Source organism: Ambystoma mexicanum, chromosome 3p, assembly GCF_040938575.1.
Source record: "Ambystoma mexicanum isolate Mex_15411 chromosome 3p, UKY_AmexF1_1, whole genome shotgun sequence".
Lineage (NCBI taxonomy): Eukaryota > Metazoa > Chordata > Amphibia > Caudata > Ambystomatidae > Ambystoma > Ambystoma mexicanum.
Genome location: NC_090925.1, coordinates 506,585,357 through 506,602,730, shown reverse-complemented (window position 1 = coordinate 506,602,730; position 17,374 = coordinate 506,585,357).

Below are 17,374 nucleotides of genomic sequence, written 5' to 3'. Positions count from 1 at the left end.
TACACGAGTTTCAGACTTGTTGGGCCTCATCAGAGAGGTGGAGCTGTGCCTCTCATACAAAATAGAAAAACATGCACAGTTTAATGACTAGATAGATTGGACAACTTTTCTGAAAACTTCACACTACATACAGAAGTTATTTATACATTTAACAAAATAACACTTACAGTAAGGTATTTTAATTTTTCATTTCATTTAGAATACTTTAAAAAACACATTGTGTACATGCCTATTTTCACCACCTATACAGATAATCAGTAAACACAGTATACCTAAATTGTTCCCTAAAACTCTTATCAGTAGTTACATATTATTTATTTTTCAAACATTGTACTATATGGTTTTTGTATCTACAACCCACTGTTTACGTGTTTCATTTGTAAACAGTCATGCCTTTCTACACTCCCACACACTCAAAATAATGTACATGGAACCATTTATGTAACCTAGCACTTATAGGGAACACTTGTACATATTGAAATATACAGTGTTTCTAGTATACATACTTTTCGGAATATTACCTCTACATTTATTACATATGTACAAATCCATCTCCAACTTTATATAAAACACCCATTACCCTATTCTGCCACTTGAAACTTTTATTTTGCATGTTTATATTCACAAAGCATATTACACATATATTTCAAAACTTTAACAACATTAAGTAAGCATTCTTTAAACCCTTTGGCAATCTAGCTTGATGTGTGACTGTAGCGTCATTACAAACAAGCTAATCTACTTCTGTAAGTAGCCATGTCGTGAAATGTTCACATTCAATGGATTCCCCTTCATAAACAGTAATTGCACACCTTTTAAAGGTTTTCTCAGTAACAGGAACTTGACTGCATTTCAAATTCATTTTTGGCGTGTTAATTTTCCTACATCTCTACTGTATCTTTGAAAGATAATCAATACATACTTATTAAAAACTAGATTTTGCAGTGCACACAGTCACTGCATTGCATTTCAAGGAATGCTTTAGTTACAATATCTGAAAAATTTACACTTTTCTAATCAGGGATATGCACACACACACACATCTTTCATCGAGATCTGGAGTAAAATAACATTTCTTACATTTGGACAGTTTCCTTCACTAATAAATCAAAGACAGTTATTAGCAATTCTTGAATATCTTCCTGTTTATTTTGAGAAAACTGTTAATTTCCACTTGCAACAGCTGCTACATTTCTGATTGACATTGCCAAATGTAAACTGTCTGGTGTTTCATCTACAGAAATGTTATGAAATGAAAGTTCTGCACATAGCTGTTTCTCTGCTCTGTTAGCTATTTATTGCATCAATGGAGTCATTTGAAACAACATACACAAAGCTGCATTGCAATAGCATTCAACTCCTGTTTTAGTGTAAAATCTGCAATAAAAGTATGTTATATTCGAACAACTCTGCAGCTCTGTTAAATTCAGTTTTTTTAGTGTTACAAGGACTGATGTCATTTGAATGTGCTTTCACTGTTCTCCTTATGTTTCTTGGATGAGTGCTTCATAGGTACAGGTATGTGGTTCAGGTGAGGAGCATACAGTACATGCAACCTATTATATTCTTCAATGCAAGATATGTCAGCTGTCACTTTTCTTCTAACAAAGTTTATTAAAAATAAACATTCTACATTTTTCACATGTGACAAAGCTACATATGCCAGTCCTTCTTTAAACACTGTATGACCAATATCAGTAAGTGCTGCTTTTAAAGTCAACCCTTGTGATTTATGAATAGTTATTTCATTGCAGTAAACCATGTAAGAACCTATCTTTAATATTACGATAAACTTCTTTTTGCTTTACTAACAATTTTATATCAATTCGCATCTGCAACTTTTTTTTGTTGCTTTGCACTTTCTATTTCCTCCAAGACAAGTTTAATATCAGTTTGAATAATTTGTTCGCCACGCGCATTTTGACTACCTACTGCAGAATCTTCTGGAGTCTATTTTGCCAATTCAGCTGCCAAAAGTTCTTCTTGATGTAGTTCTTTCTTCAGTAACTGGCCACTTTTTGGATATTTAATTAAGCTTTTTTTTTGCAAAACATTATTTTTAAAATTTCAAAAGCAAATCACTCTCTGCACACCTTGTGTAGAACAACTGCAAAAAGCAAAAATAAATATCATTCCTTTTCCCCTGCAGTTTGGCAAGACAGCTTCATGTGGTTAGTGAGACTTGCCATCTGATGTCTCGCTAGACAACCACTACATCCATGGACTTTAAACTGTCCTCTGTTACTGTTTGCTTCAATATTTCTATTTGAGGAGCATTCTGCTACTTCATATAAAAGAAAATCCTCCAACAGGTCAAATTGATTGGGAAAATATGTATCAACCAAGTTGGTTTTCAAAATCTCTGTAGTCAGGTACTGCTTCAGCTAACTTCTCAATTTCACTCAAAGGCTTCAACACCCAATTTCTAGTACCAACTGGTCCAAGACATAACCAAACTACATTAATGCTACGTCCATGCAAAGGCAAACTAGTTAACTGATCTGCAGCTTCTTGGCTACCATACTCTCTATGTGAAAGGATCTTCAAACCAAAGCGTAGAAGTTTCTAACTAAGACCTGTATCTGCTGATAAATCTGCCCATACTTCAGCTGTATTGCCCTTTCCAGCTTTTGTCATGTATGCTGTAACATGACGAGCAACAGCTGTTGAATCATCAGCATTACATTGTACATTAGTCTTTGCATTCCATAGCTGAGCAATTACAGAATTGTAATCATTAATGAATTGGCAGTCCTTACTTCTTTTTAAATAATATGTATGTCTTGGTGACTTATCCATAACATGGTGTCGAACAGATTACATTAAACTATTCACTCAACCAACTAGTGTCATAGGTGTTGGAAAGCCAAATCTGCACTGAGTATAGAAGTTGTCTTTACTGTTGTATTTTCTCTGACAGTACTTTCAACATGAGTGCTTTTGAAATTGTTCCTTCTTGCTCCATCACACAGCCGTCAATTTCCTTATCAAACTGAGGAGCATTTTTTTTCCACTACAGCATATGTATATGTGGAGCCCTACGTGCCTGATGCTCTTTCCTCCAAAAGAAATGTTTCACAGAACCTAATGGACCATTTTCTTTATTACATAGAAAGTGTAACACAGATAAAAATGTGTGATGAAAAAAATCACGATACGCTTACTGGATCCATAAAACACAATTCTCATGGTGTCATGTGTTCTATATTTTCTTTTTTGTGGATTAGTTTCATGAATCCACTCTGCAAGATCATCCCAACCATACTCAGCACATCTCAAAGGACCTCATTATGAAGTCGACGGTAACCCACCGGTGCTACTGGTGGGTTGCCGCTGACCCCAAAACTCTGTTTCCGGCGCCTGACTTCACAGTTCTACCGGGACATTACAAGTCCCCGCGGCGCAGGAAGTCAGGCGTCAGATTTGGGAAGTCCCCATTCCCGTGGAGTCCAAGACTCGGAAGCACCGCCACCATTGCTAAAGGTGCTGCTGCTTCCATGACAACTCTGCCTACTGGGGCCATTGCACCCGGTTTAGACCTGCCAGGGGCGATGCCCCCTGCAGGCAGACTTTTAGTGTGGCTACGTGGAAATAGTGGTGCTGGTAAGGGTATCAGCACCCTTATTTACGGGCCACCACACTCGTAATGAGGGCAAAGTCACAAACCAAGTTGGAGATCCCAAGTTTCTGATCATGCATCTAACACCTATACCAATATTTTTTATTTACTCTGATTGTAGCGTAGAATATTCGTAGGTTTACCCTCTAAAACTACATTCTTCTTCTTTTACCTGTTGGAGCATCTCACATGCAGAACGATTTTAAAATCTAGTTCCAGTCTGAAATGTATGATCAACAGCATAACATAATGTTGAAAATCCACTTTCATACAATAAGTGAAAAATATATTCAACATTGATGCGGAATAGTGAATCTGCAGAATACATTCTTGTAAAGCGATGTTCTGAAGCAGAGATTTGCACATTCCAATCATCCAATCTCCCTCCTGTACCAGTTGGGAAAAGCATTGGGAAACAACAGGCTTCTAATGTCTTTTGCCAAATACTGATTACTGCACCTTTCCTTGCTTTCATTTGATACAATTCTAAACTGTCGCCCATGACGTTACGTGAGTGTAAAGGATGAATAGTTTAATGTTCATGGAAACTATTACAGATAGACGCTGAAACTGACCTTCTCTGCTTTTGTTTGTTGACCCAACATCAAGCATAGACAAGTCTGGTACAGACAGAATGCTTTGTATAAATCATTGTGCTCCAATAGAAACGCCAATGCGTTTTTCACTTTTCCAATGTCTATAAACTGTTGCCAAATGCTCTTATCTTTAGTAGCAACACCATTTACAAACACAGAATCTGCAATGTCATGCTTCACTCCTCGAATGTTCACATTTTCTTCCAAATTGAGAGGTAAATACATAACTTTGCCTCTCACTCCTTGCACTAATGAATTCTTAGGCAGATTGGACATCTTTGTTTGCAATCTAACAATGACTTGCTGTCATTTGTTCATTCACATTCATAAAGATGTTCCACAATAATAGGTAACACATGTTTGCTTTCATATACCAACCTACTATTTATTCATGTCTGGTGTGTCCTCAATTCATGGGAAAGGTAACAATAGAAAAGAGTTGCAAAATAATGCACTGGCACATAGTTACTCCACCCAGATCCAGTTTTCACACCTCACAAGACTTTCCTTAAGAATTGTAGGCCAACTGCACACAAACAGCATTCAATCTACTGCTTGTCACATAACTGTGCCCTGCCACAAATGTATCATCCTAAGCCCATGTAATCAGTCCTTGTTACTCATCCTTATCAAATAACATGTAAAACCAAGTGCCTCCCCTGTTTCCACCTATTCAACCATCATAGGGCCAACAGCCTTACCCACTATCCTACATTTCACCTACAAACTAATCGCTATTACTACTACACAACAAAAGATATCAGCATCCATGTCCTTCTTTCACTGCCCATCCCCACTCCACTATGGATTAAATGACCAAGTGCCCTTGGCAGCCCCAGAAAAATATCTCAGCAAACCTCATCAATAATACTGTTTCCCCCAAACCACTATGCACCCCCATTCATTTTATATTCCCCTATGTCAGTGCATTGTGTAACAACATTACATACCATGAAACACAGATTCCTGCCAGGCATGTCATTTAGGGCTCGCCAGAGGTCGCAACTGCGACCTCTGGGGTCTCCCTTGCGACCTCTAAAACGAAAAACCAGAAGAAAAAAACTATTTTCTTTTTTTTTTCCTTTTAATTCAAGCTCCTGGGCTGTGGCCAGCACCATGTGGCTCTTTACTTCTGGAGTGGCTGGCTTTCTTGTTGAGGCCCCTAATGAAAAAAAGAAGAAAAATAAGAACAGGAGTGCTACAAGTCTAACACTTTCAGCACTGACCCTAAATAAGAAAGAATAGGAATACCAAATAATGTGTCTTTCTGGAATTCTATACAATAATTGCTAGACTAATTAAAGGTTTATTTCAGGCACAGTTCAGGGGGTGAATCACTGATTTAGTCTGTTCTTAAACACCGCAACACAGCCTTTCATCCTTCCTAGGTCGATAAATGAGTACCAACACAGTTTGGGTGTATATTTTTTCTATATAAAGCTCTTAAGCGTAAGTGCTATATAACAACACACCATTATCACTTGGTCATGGGCGTCTGCTTGCATTCACAGTCATTTGGTAATATGGACCTATACACACTGATCTTAATGATACATATGGCGATCCATTCTTGTATGAAATGTACATCACATTATAGTGATATTGTAACCATATTTTTCATAGTGTACAATGCTTTGGGATGCAACTTCCTGTTTTGTCAATGGGTGAAAGGTCGTGTTCCATTGCTTCCCGCGATATCACTTTGGGGTGGGGTCAAATGACATCACTTCCTGTGATGTCATCAGGGGTCAAGGGTCATGTGATGTCACTTCTGCTACCCCTGGCATTGGTGAAATGACGTCCCTGATTCCTGCCCTTCCAAACCACACCGTTTCCAAGAATTAAGTTTGCCAAGTTGTAATATATCTTGCTGATCAGAGACATTTGGCTGTTTTGGTTACTGGCTTTTTGTGAGGAACTAAATATTAACATGTACCTAGGTTTGAGAGATTTTACAATGAAATGGTTTGGATTGCGGGGAATCCGTTGGTTCCAAGTTTTCCCAACATTGTTTAGTCTGAAAAGTACAGGGCAGCCAGAAGTCATACTAATTCATTGTGGGGCAATGATTTGGGGAATGTATGAGGTGTGTCCCACAATGGAGATGGACCACCAGATTTAATGGTAAAATTGAGAATTCCCAGAGAAATGTTAATAATGCAGTTTCAGCATTCATAAGAGACCACAACCAATTGATTTTGAACAACAACATACAGTCCTACATGACACATTTCTATAGACCTGATGGAGTACACCTATCTGATAAAGGAAATGCAGTGTTCCTTCAAAACATCAAAATAGCAATTCAGATGTGCTAAAATACTACACTCAGTGTACCCCAAAACAGTCCTTTTAAGGACTACTTATCACATACAAATACACAAATACAATAAAATAAAAAAATAAAAGTCTTTTATTATACCCGCGGTTACATTTCATTGAATTTTATCATAACCACGGGTACAAAAATTAGATAAAAAGGGGCCTCACTGCAGGCTTTATATTACACTAGAACTTAGTACAACACTACTCATGTACTTATATAAAGTAGAAAATAAAGCAAGCAGAGAATAATACATAACAGTAAATTAGGTAAACAAACATTCCACAGCCACACAACATAATAGCATAAGTAAGCACACACAACCTAAAATTATTGTACGGGGCATCTAAAAATAGAATATGATTGATCCTTTTTATATTAATTCTTTTAAACTAATTTCGTCTCTTTTTCTCCAAAGTCTCACATATACAAAAGCCTGGAAACACACAGGCAAAATAAAAAAGAGTCGAAAATACCTACTAGGTCACTGACCATGACCTTTGGCCATGGCCAGTGATTCTTCATCCCCGACGTCACTATATCTATAGAAATAACTTCAAAAAAGAAATGAAACACTGACATCCCAAAATATATTGCTGCAGGCACAGAATTACTCGTACCTGTGGCTTTCTATAGTCCTGTGTAGCCTTGTATATATCCACGAATATCAGCAAAAGGCTGAAAACAAAATGTCTTCCCTGCCCCCCAGCACCGCACCAAGTGCCCCCTCAACTGTGCAAGCTCCCCCCACTCCTCAGATGGCCTCCTCACCCCCTCTGCCCTCTCCCTTCCCCCGCACACAACACATGCTGTTTCTGTGATGCAGTTTGCTTTCAGGTGTCGGCTAGTCGTGACTATAGCGGAGGCTACGGAAAGCTTTGTGCTGCAAACTCAGTCCTGATACCCCCTCCTATTCCACAATTTCACTTGATGCCCTCGAAAATTTATCTTTTTTGTCTATGGGAAAATGAATGGGAAGTAGGACACACTTTTTTTTTCTTTTTTCTTTTTTACGCTTAATAACTTTTTTTTAACAAATCTTTACTGAAACTTTGCAGTCTAGGGGGACCGGGGTTCTTTAATCACTTTACGAATTTCAGCCAAAACCGTTACTATAATCAAAAGTTATTAACAATAGAATTTTGAGTGGTTTTTATGTGTCTCTGAGTCACTTTAACTATAGGGCGATGACCATATATATTATATATATTCACTGAAAAAACCTTGTTAAAAGGACATTATGGTTACAAGTAAAACCAAAATACCTCAGAAATTCACCAGCTATGGTAATCTACGCAACCATAACTCGCGCCACCACGTGCACTGCTAAGACTCATACCCAGGACATCAAAGATTACATTACAAATGTCCTTGATGACATCACTGACAACATCACATATACAATTAATTTTGATGAAAGGTCACTACAAGGGGTTGTGCTTATAATGTTGGTAACAAGATGGCAGGGGTGATCAGGGGACCTATTCTGAACTACTTCATGTATTAAAGAATGTACTCATCTAAACAAAACATTATATTGCAGTGTTGTTGTTAATACACAAACCTAATCATACACACACATAGGCAATGGATGCAGCATGCACTATAGAAGTACAACATTTCTAATCTGGGAATTTTGGATAGTAAAATAATGAATGGTACCTTATCAGAGTTTTGAGTAATGTTAAACATGAAATAAATAGCTAATATTTCAAGACGTACCACATACTTGTGTTAGTACAAACAATGCATATGAAGACCCACAATGCATACAAATCAGAGACACATATAGGGAAACTAAATTAAGGAAGAAAGAAACATCACCAGAAAATGTCAGTAACATTAAAGTCATCATGTATACACATGAATTGTGCATTTGAGGCCTGCATAATTGCCCCATATATGTGCACCATAAGCTGAGACCAAACCTAGATCATTAAAACACCTGGATGGCACGTGCACACCATCGCACAGGGCATCCCTTCTACCCTTTTTAATTTTATATTTGTAACACTCCCTCAATGCCTCCTTTCAAATAGTCACACATCCATCCACCAATCACTTCCTAAAACGGTACATATAACCCTATGGCCGTATTAAGCTTCCACACACCAACTGTCACTTAACAATCGTCTACACATTTTTTGCATTTGCATTTCCATTACTTATACAAAAAAAGTACACAATGCTCCCTATACATGCACATATGCATTGTGCAGTGAGAGAAGTGCATAATTAGAAAGGGCAGTGCGAATGGGCAAGTGCGCATGAGAACCCAGGAGGGAAATGCCAAGGTGGGATGCCACTGGCTAACTACTGGAGCAGAGGAGTCCCAAGGGTAGGAATCATCTTAGCCATAACACCCCTTTAACAATGTTTTTTCTGGCAATTTAATCGTTTTTTATGAGTCAAAATGTTTCATGATGTTACATCACTATATATAAGTTAATAATAATTCCTCTTTCCATATATATGAAAGAACTATAAACCTCCTTTAAGAAACATATTCTTTGCAACACCTACTTATGTCTGTCGTTATCAACAACCCATGCTGCTGATGGAAATCACTGTTCAATTGACATGATGACATGATAGGTTATTTATAATGCGCTTAATACCCACAGGTTTCTAAGCGCGGACCCGGGGATCAAACCTGTGGTGCTCCGTGTCGTCTTGCTTGCAAGGCGAGCACGTTACCGCTGAGCTATCCTCCCAAGACAATTGTTTACGGCATAAGGCTCCACCATGACCCCAGACAAACCAAACCACCCCTATTATTCATTGCATCTACCATGCATCCTAGTTCAGTGTCCATTATATCCAAATAACGTAACCAATGGCCAGTGCGCATTCCCCAATAAGCAAATCAGAGTACACATTTGCATTTGCCAAGGGCCAGACCCACTACCCGGACACCAAATGTATATCACTAGCTTTTCTACTTACATTCTTACACTTTTGAAAAAGAAAACACAAGTCATATGTCCAAAAACATGCTTCCAGGAACTTGCTAATGCTCACTGCGCATGTTTGTTTTAATCTGGTCCACCACTTCAGGCAGTATCCGCAAGCAGAATATTTTTTCCCATTCAAACCTACCGCTTCGGCAATGACGCATGCTCCAAGAAGCAAACTACAGTACACATTTCTCCTTGGTGACGGCCAGGCCCTTTGCCCAGACATCAATGTTATATCACTGTGTTGTCTACTTACATTTTACACTTTTGAAAAAAATAAAACACAGGACATATTTGCAAAAACAATGCTGACCATTGTGCATATTGCTGCAATCCCACCCAGCTCTTCAACCTGCACCCACAAGCAGATTTATTTTCCCATTTAAACATATCCCAATTTTGAAAAACGTTACCATATTGCCGGACCGTGGTGTCCATGCCCGCTTTAACCCCATTGCTGGTTTCTCATGGTCATGGCCAGTAGCCACATTGTCGTGGTCATGACGTCAGCCCATGCCCCAGACAATTTGCCCACTGCCCATGGCCACAGGCTATACCTCAGTCACCAAAGGTATATCACTATTTTTTGCACCTACATTATGACACCTTTCAACAAAAAAACACAGACACATTTGCAAAACCATGCATTCAGGTCCTTGCCAATGCTCCTTAGATGGGTTTGCTGCAAATCCGCCCATGTTTTATTTTTTCAAAAGGGTCAAAATATACATATATACAATAGTCATATAACTGAGCCTCCACTTGGCAAAATCCATTCGGACTTTGCACAAACATTCAAGGTTGGGTCTATAATTTTGTCCACATTCATCAAAGAGCAACACAGTTACTAGCCATATCAAAATGTTGAGACTCGTTTTTTAATTTTGACCCCTTTTGACAAAATCCCATCAAACTTTGCAAAAACATTAATATCTAGGTCTACAATCTTTTTGCAAACCGATCTGCAGATTTGTCAAATTGCACCACATTTATAAGCATTCAAAATATTTTGGGACTGCCCTCTAATTGTGTTCCCTCTTGACAAAACAGCACCACACTTTGAGTCAGTCAATCAGAGTCAGGTCTAGAATGTAAATTCCAAAATTTCATGTAGTTTCATTCAGTGGCGCCAAAGTAATAAGCCATCCAAAAACTGATTTTCACCAACCCTGTAAAGCACAGATAAGCATATATTTCCCCGAACGTCTCTGATGTTCGTGAACATCACATGACTGCCCTGAACTGTTTGCGGACATTGGAGAAAAAACACGCCTGATTTTTTGCTTTTTATGGCCATGTCCCATCCCATCCTCATCACCTCTCACCTCCCCACAGATTGTTTCATTAGTTTGAGAAGTGCAATATTGTGTTTTTAATATGTTTTTACTGCAATGTTCGTGGACAAAGGGCGCAGTCCGTGAATCTCACATGGTGGACGTTTCCACAAAATATGATGCACCTCACGCTTTTCACCATCCAATCAGTGGGCGCTTCCACAGGCATCATGTCGCCTTCTAGAACACTCGGAGGCCCATCCACGGACCGAACAGGGAATTGAGTCTGCGGACCGAACCCAGATATCACTAATTTTTTCTTCACTTACTTTTTACCCAAAAAATGCTCTTCCTATGGGTTGAGCAACTTAACCATAACTGCCGCAGACCCTCTAATATATGTGAAATGAAAGCATATATATTCATTTGTGAACAAACTTCTTTTGGGTGTATTTCATGATAAACTTCTGATATGGGACAATTACTTTGGAACCAATTAGAAATTCATCAAATCCCTCGACATTTAGAGTTTAGAACTGGCCCAGTGTCATGAAGATAATTGTTTTTATGAAATCCTATACATATTTTTACTTTGATCCTCTTTTTGCAGTTCAAAGTAAGATTGAAATAAATACTTTGTATACCTGTGTAGTTCTATGACAATAATAAATAAAAGACAAATAAAGTGAATATATATTCTAAGAAATGTAACTATCCATGTGCAATGGATTGTTGCCAAAATAATCAGGGCTGGATAAAAGTGCTCACTGATTTGAGGCCAGTTGGCATCTCCTGAAATGTACCTTTTGAGTTAGCCAGAATGGAATGCTGAAATTACCAACGAATCACATGACTGAAATCAATCCTTTTTCTTAAACAATAATACCTATTTCAAAAGGCTGTACCCAGTGGTGACACGCCGATGAAATGGGTATTAGTGCCAGGTTGTAATGAGCAATGTTTTTGTGTAAAATGACACATTGTTTTACACACAAAAAATATAATTAAGGTAGCCGCCATAAAATGGAGGCTGGGGTTCTACACAGGGAGCCAATTCATTTCGACACCAGGCTGGTGGTGAGTGGCAGGGGGCCTGGGGCGAGTCCCCTAGGGAAGAGGATTAGCTGACATGACTGCCAGCGTTGCTAATAGGTAAATCGTGGGTGTGGCCTGTGCTCATGGAGTAGAGAGGTGCCTGGGCAGAGGTCCCGACCAGATGGTTAAGATCCTATGAACTAATGGCAATGGATGTTAGAAGCACAGAAAAAAAGTGTTTTTGTATTAGGAAAGCAAATCTACCTCCAATCGACGAAGAACCAGAGAAAATCGGAGATTACACCTTGGAAGACAAGGCTTGTAAATGTGTGCCCCAGGGGCACGCAAAATGGCGGGCGGCCCTATGGCCTAGAAGCGAGGAGAAGGAGGGGCCGAGCACTGCGCCAATACACACTGGACTAGATGCAGACTGAGGGATCAGCGCCATCTCTGGCTCACAGCCCGCCTACAACAAAAGCAGCTGCCCGAGATATTGGGAGGCAGCGGGATCAACTGGCGAACCCAGGGGGACATGGAGCAGAGCCATCCCCAACACACTGGCTAGCAGAAGAAATGACAACTTGATGGCCCATAATACCCAGAGGGCCGGAACGACAGCGGATCTGGGACACGAGGTTGGACATATGCGGCAGACCCGCCAACACTAACCAGCAGTACTGCAGAGAGGGAACGAGGAGCAGTGTGGCTCTCGGGAGGGCGAGACGTGTCAACCAGAACGTAACACGGAAGGGTGAAGCCAACAGGTGAGAGGGTGCACTGGGGAGACACTAACGGAAAATAAATAACAACACAGAAGAGGACTCCAGAAGCAGAGTATGAAAGTAGCTTGCCCGTGGAAAAACAGGGAGGAGGAAGCGGAAGAGCTTGAAGCACAGAGAGGCTCCCGAGAGGGTAAGAGACTAGCTCCGAACGAAGGACACGGCAAGTGGAGACACACAGTCAGTGAGCAGCAAGGGGAACAGATTTATTGGAGACACCACATCCTTAAGCGAGTGCTGAGGACACAACAACAGCATTAGTATCGAACGACCGAAAACATTGTGAGCAACTGAGAATGTGAGTGAAAAGGCCCTAGAAAACAGCAGAGCAGTGCAAACGGAAGACAACAGGAGGCACAGGGACGGAAGGCAAGGTCTGCAGCGCAGCAGCTACAAATGCAGTGAGCCGCGAACCGTGAGTGCATTCTCCCTTAGGGAATACATTTAACAAGGGGAGTAACAGCGCAACGCTGAGAGAATCTAACCAATAAAGTAGTAGCCGCACTGCCCGCTACGGCACTACAGCTCGTGAAGTGATCAAACCAGGAACTCTAGGCCAAGGACAGGGAAGCTGAAAAATCTGAGATCAGTCCCTGTCCACCTAACATGATTCAGGAGCACATCACCTACATGGAAACAGAGAGTCCTGGTATGCTGTGAGCAACTGTGAAAACAAAGGAAAAGGGGATAGCACACAGCAACGCTGTACAAACAGAGGATAGCAAGAGGAGTGGAGAGGGAAGGCTGGGATCAGGGTGTCGTGTGCTAATGCCAAGGTACTCAGGAGAGAGCACACAGTAGCGCCATACACATGGGCAGTGAACTGCAAGCACTCTCACTATGGGGGAGAGCATCTACCACATCGAATAGCTGCGCTACTCGGTGGGTAGGTAAGCTGCAACTAACACTGAGTGAGCAGCGGACATGTGTAGCAAAGCACAGATCAGCGAGGACACATACCCGGCTAAGTAACAACCGCACTGCCCATGGCACTGTTATCTACTCTGACGCTATGAGATCTGGTGCTCTGGGCCAAGAAAAAGAGAGGCCGAAAAATCTGTGACTCACAGTGGTATAGCTACTAGCAATATTTGAGAGGACTGGTTGTCGCAGGTGCCTCTCCTGCGCAGATTGCAGTGGAACCTGTGAAATACAAGTCGGACTGCATCCATCCCACCAAACAAGGGGGGCGAGTGTAAGGAGAAAGCAAGAGGCACCGCTGGCGCAGGTAGGCCTCAACAGCGGCCGTCACACTAACATGACACCAGAAACAGCAACCAACACGAGTCTAAACGCCAAAACCACCATAGAACCTGAAACTGGTAACTGTAGAAACATAGCTAAACAAGCAAACACTCTCACTCAAAAACATGAATGCTCACCATTTGGGGGCACTGGTGTAAACTATTAAACAGAGTACGGCCTTAACACGGCTTGGACACACACAGAAACACATCAGAACAGTGCCCTGACGGTCACAGAATTGGGCTACAAATGGTTGCCACTCCAGTTGGTCAAAGTGGGACATGTCCCAAAAGAGAGGGAAAAATAAGTCCTCAATCATGGACCCCTTCGCTGCAGCCAAACCACGAGAGCAGGCACACAACAGCAGTGTGATATGTTCTGAACAGGAGGCTCCAAACGAGAACAACAAGGATACACAAGTGCTCAAAGCAATAGGTGCACTGCGCTCATTCATAGACACTAAAATAGGGGAAGTCAAAGTTGACATGCAACTAATAAGGCAGGACATGCGCAAATTAACAGAGCGAGTAACAGCCACTGAGACGGGGCAAAAAGAAATGGTGGAAACACTGATGGACTTGCAAACCAGAGTGCAGGACCTGGAGAAGAGGAAAACTGCCCTGGAGGCGAGAGCGGAAGATGCTGAAGGTCATGCCAGATGCAACAATCTGCGCCTCCTAGGAATTCCGGAATGGTTGGAAGGCTCAAATCCCACGTGTTTCATAGAAACCCCACAGCAACAGAAGATTGGCGCTAGTCGACTGTCACAGGGATTCGTGGTAGAAAGGACCCATAGAACCTTACAAAAAAGACCACCGCCAGGATTGCACCCCCACCCGATGATAGCAAGGATCCTGAATTTCCAGGACAGAGAAATCATACTGTGTTACTCGAGGGAAGTAGGAAAGCTAAAGAGAGACAATGCCAAAATTGCCATATACACAGACTACACACCTGCAGTACAAAGAGCAAGAAACTCCTTTGTGCCCATCAAGACTAGACTACAGCAACTAAACCTTAAATACATGCTGATGTACCTGTCCAGACTCAAAGTGTTATACAAATGCCAAGCTGTTTTCCTGGTGACCCTGGCGGCAGCCACCATGTGGCTAGAGCACAACAATCTGGATGGGGGAGAGGAATCCATAACATAAACTACGCTATTGCACAAAGGAGAAGAAGGACTGGCAACGGCGAGAATGGAACATAAAAATTGGAAGAGTTTGTATCTGAAGCTACCAAAGTTCATCGTTGCCAAGATGCAGAACTTGAAGAGGACGGGGCACCACTGGGCCATTTGCATGGCCTGGGCTAACAGGCGCATCCCTTCAAACAGACCGTTGTTGGCCTGTTGCTACCATACCACAACCCGTGCACGAAGACTCAGATTGGAAAGGACGGGGCGGGGGCACCTGAGCATTGCCTGGACAGACCATCTGCTGGGTGCAGTTGGTTAATTTTGGTTTGTTGTTTAAAATGTTATCAGGTCTTCACAGTAATCAATATAATGAGGAAACGGGCACTTGGCTGGAAGAAAACAGGAGGCATGGACGGGAGCCTAATGGGGGCAAAGATTTGTTGAAAATTGTGTAAGGGTGGGGAACAGAGGGGGATTGAACCGCACAACATTGGCGGCTGATATAAAAGTGCTGACATGGAATGTCAGGGGGATTGGCACCTACATCCGCAGGAACCACACTAAATCCTATCTGAAGAGGAAGAAAGTTTCAATTGCACTGCTGCAGGAGACCCACCTCACTGCTGATAGCAACTGCAAGGTAGAGGAGCTTTGCTGGGACAGGGTTTTGGAGCGATGTACTCTAAGTACGCACAGGGTGTGTACACATGGATTACCAAAACTGTACCCTTCCGTCTGCTAAAGCAAGAGGCAGACATGGAGGGGAGATACCTAATACTCAGGGGAAGCATTGAGCAGTTAGAAATCTGTATAGTTAACTCCTACCTTCCTAACTGTGGGACCCAGGCGTACCTGACTGGGTGGTGCATGAAATAAGCCCCTTACCTTCTTTTTTATCTGGGAGGTGATTTTAACTGTGTCTGCGATCTCAACCTTGACAGGTCTAGCCAACGATGAGGGTAGCCAGGACGGCCCCGTCATCACTGAACAAATTGATAGCGAACCCATATTTGGCGGAGGTGTGGAGGGAGTTGAAATAGGCTTGGTGCACAAATTGATACCTAAACCGGGAAAACCCACAGGTGAGTGCGACTGATATAGATCTTTAGCAATGCTAAATTATGATGTCAAAATACTGACAACCATACTGGCCAAATGGCTGTCGAGGGTCATAGGAACCGTACACGGGGACCAAAATGGGTTTATACCAGACCAAAGCACAGCAATAAACCTGCAACAGCTGCAACACATCATGGCACAAATGTCAACCTTGCAGGAACAGTTTGCAATAGTCTCATTAGACGCCATAAAGGCGTTTGATTCCATATACTGGGAATGGTTAATCGCTGCATTGAGAGAATTTGGGTTAGGCGAGCATTTCATTGGGTGGATTAACATACTCTATGAAGCACCAGTGGCTAGGGTAAAAACTGGAAGAGTAGTGTCAGCAGTCTGGAACATGCAAAGTGGCACAGACAGGGCTGCCCACTGTCACCAATGCTTTATGTTCTGGGATTAGAGTCGATAGCAATATACCTCATGAAACTATTCTTTGACGCACCTATCAGAGTGGGTGGAGCGTATCACGTGATATCCTTATATGCAGACGATGTACTGCTGTACTTAAGGGACCCGCATCTTAATGCACCAGTAATCATAGTAGTGCTGGAGAACTTTGCACAGGTCTAAGGGATCAGCTTTAGCAGGGGGAGATCCTGCATATTTCGACTGGTGGGACTGGCAGGCAAAGTAGTGGAGGATATCCCGAGAGTTGCGCTCCGATGGCAGTTTAAATCGTTCAGATACCTAGGACTGAATGTCTGACACACACACGAATTGATGCACACAGACAACACTGAATTGGCAGTGAAGGGGCCAAGGAAGTCCATGAAGTTCTGGTCCGAACTACTGCTATCGGTGATGGGCAGGGTTGCCATTGTTAAAATGAAAGTCCTGGCGAGGTTGCTATATTTCTTCCACAATGTCCACCATTTTATTCCGGCCTCTTTCTTTTCCCTATTATAAAAGTTGCTAAGGGAGCTTTTCGGGGTCCCGCCAGACACAAACTGTCTCTGACCACATTTATATGCCGTACAAGGCAGGCAGGGTTCAATTACCATCCTCCAGATGAACTGGGACATTGGACAGGGGCAGAATCTAGAGTAATGGGAGATGGGGTGTCCAAAGCAGGAGGTGGTGCAAGCCCTGCATACGACGCCTGGAAAACACTGATCTGGGACATGTTTCACCCATCAGATGATAAACCCCTGTGAATGAGCAGGGGCCACATCTGAGATACGTCAAACTCATCAAGTGATAGGCTACCACAATGAGGAAGCCCGGATAACCACTCTCTTCCCCCTAGCAGACGTAGTAGCGCCCCGTGCCTTCAAGCTTCTTTAAGTGAA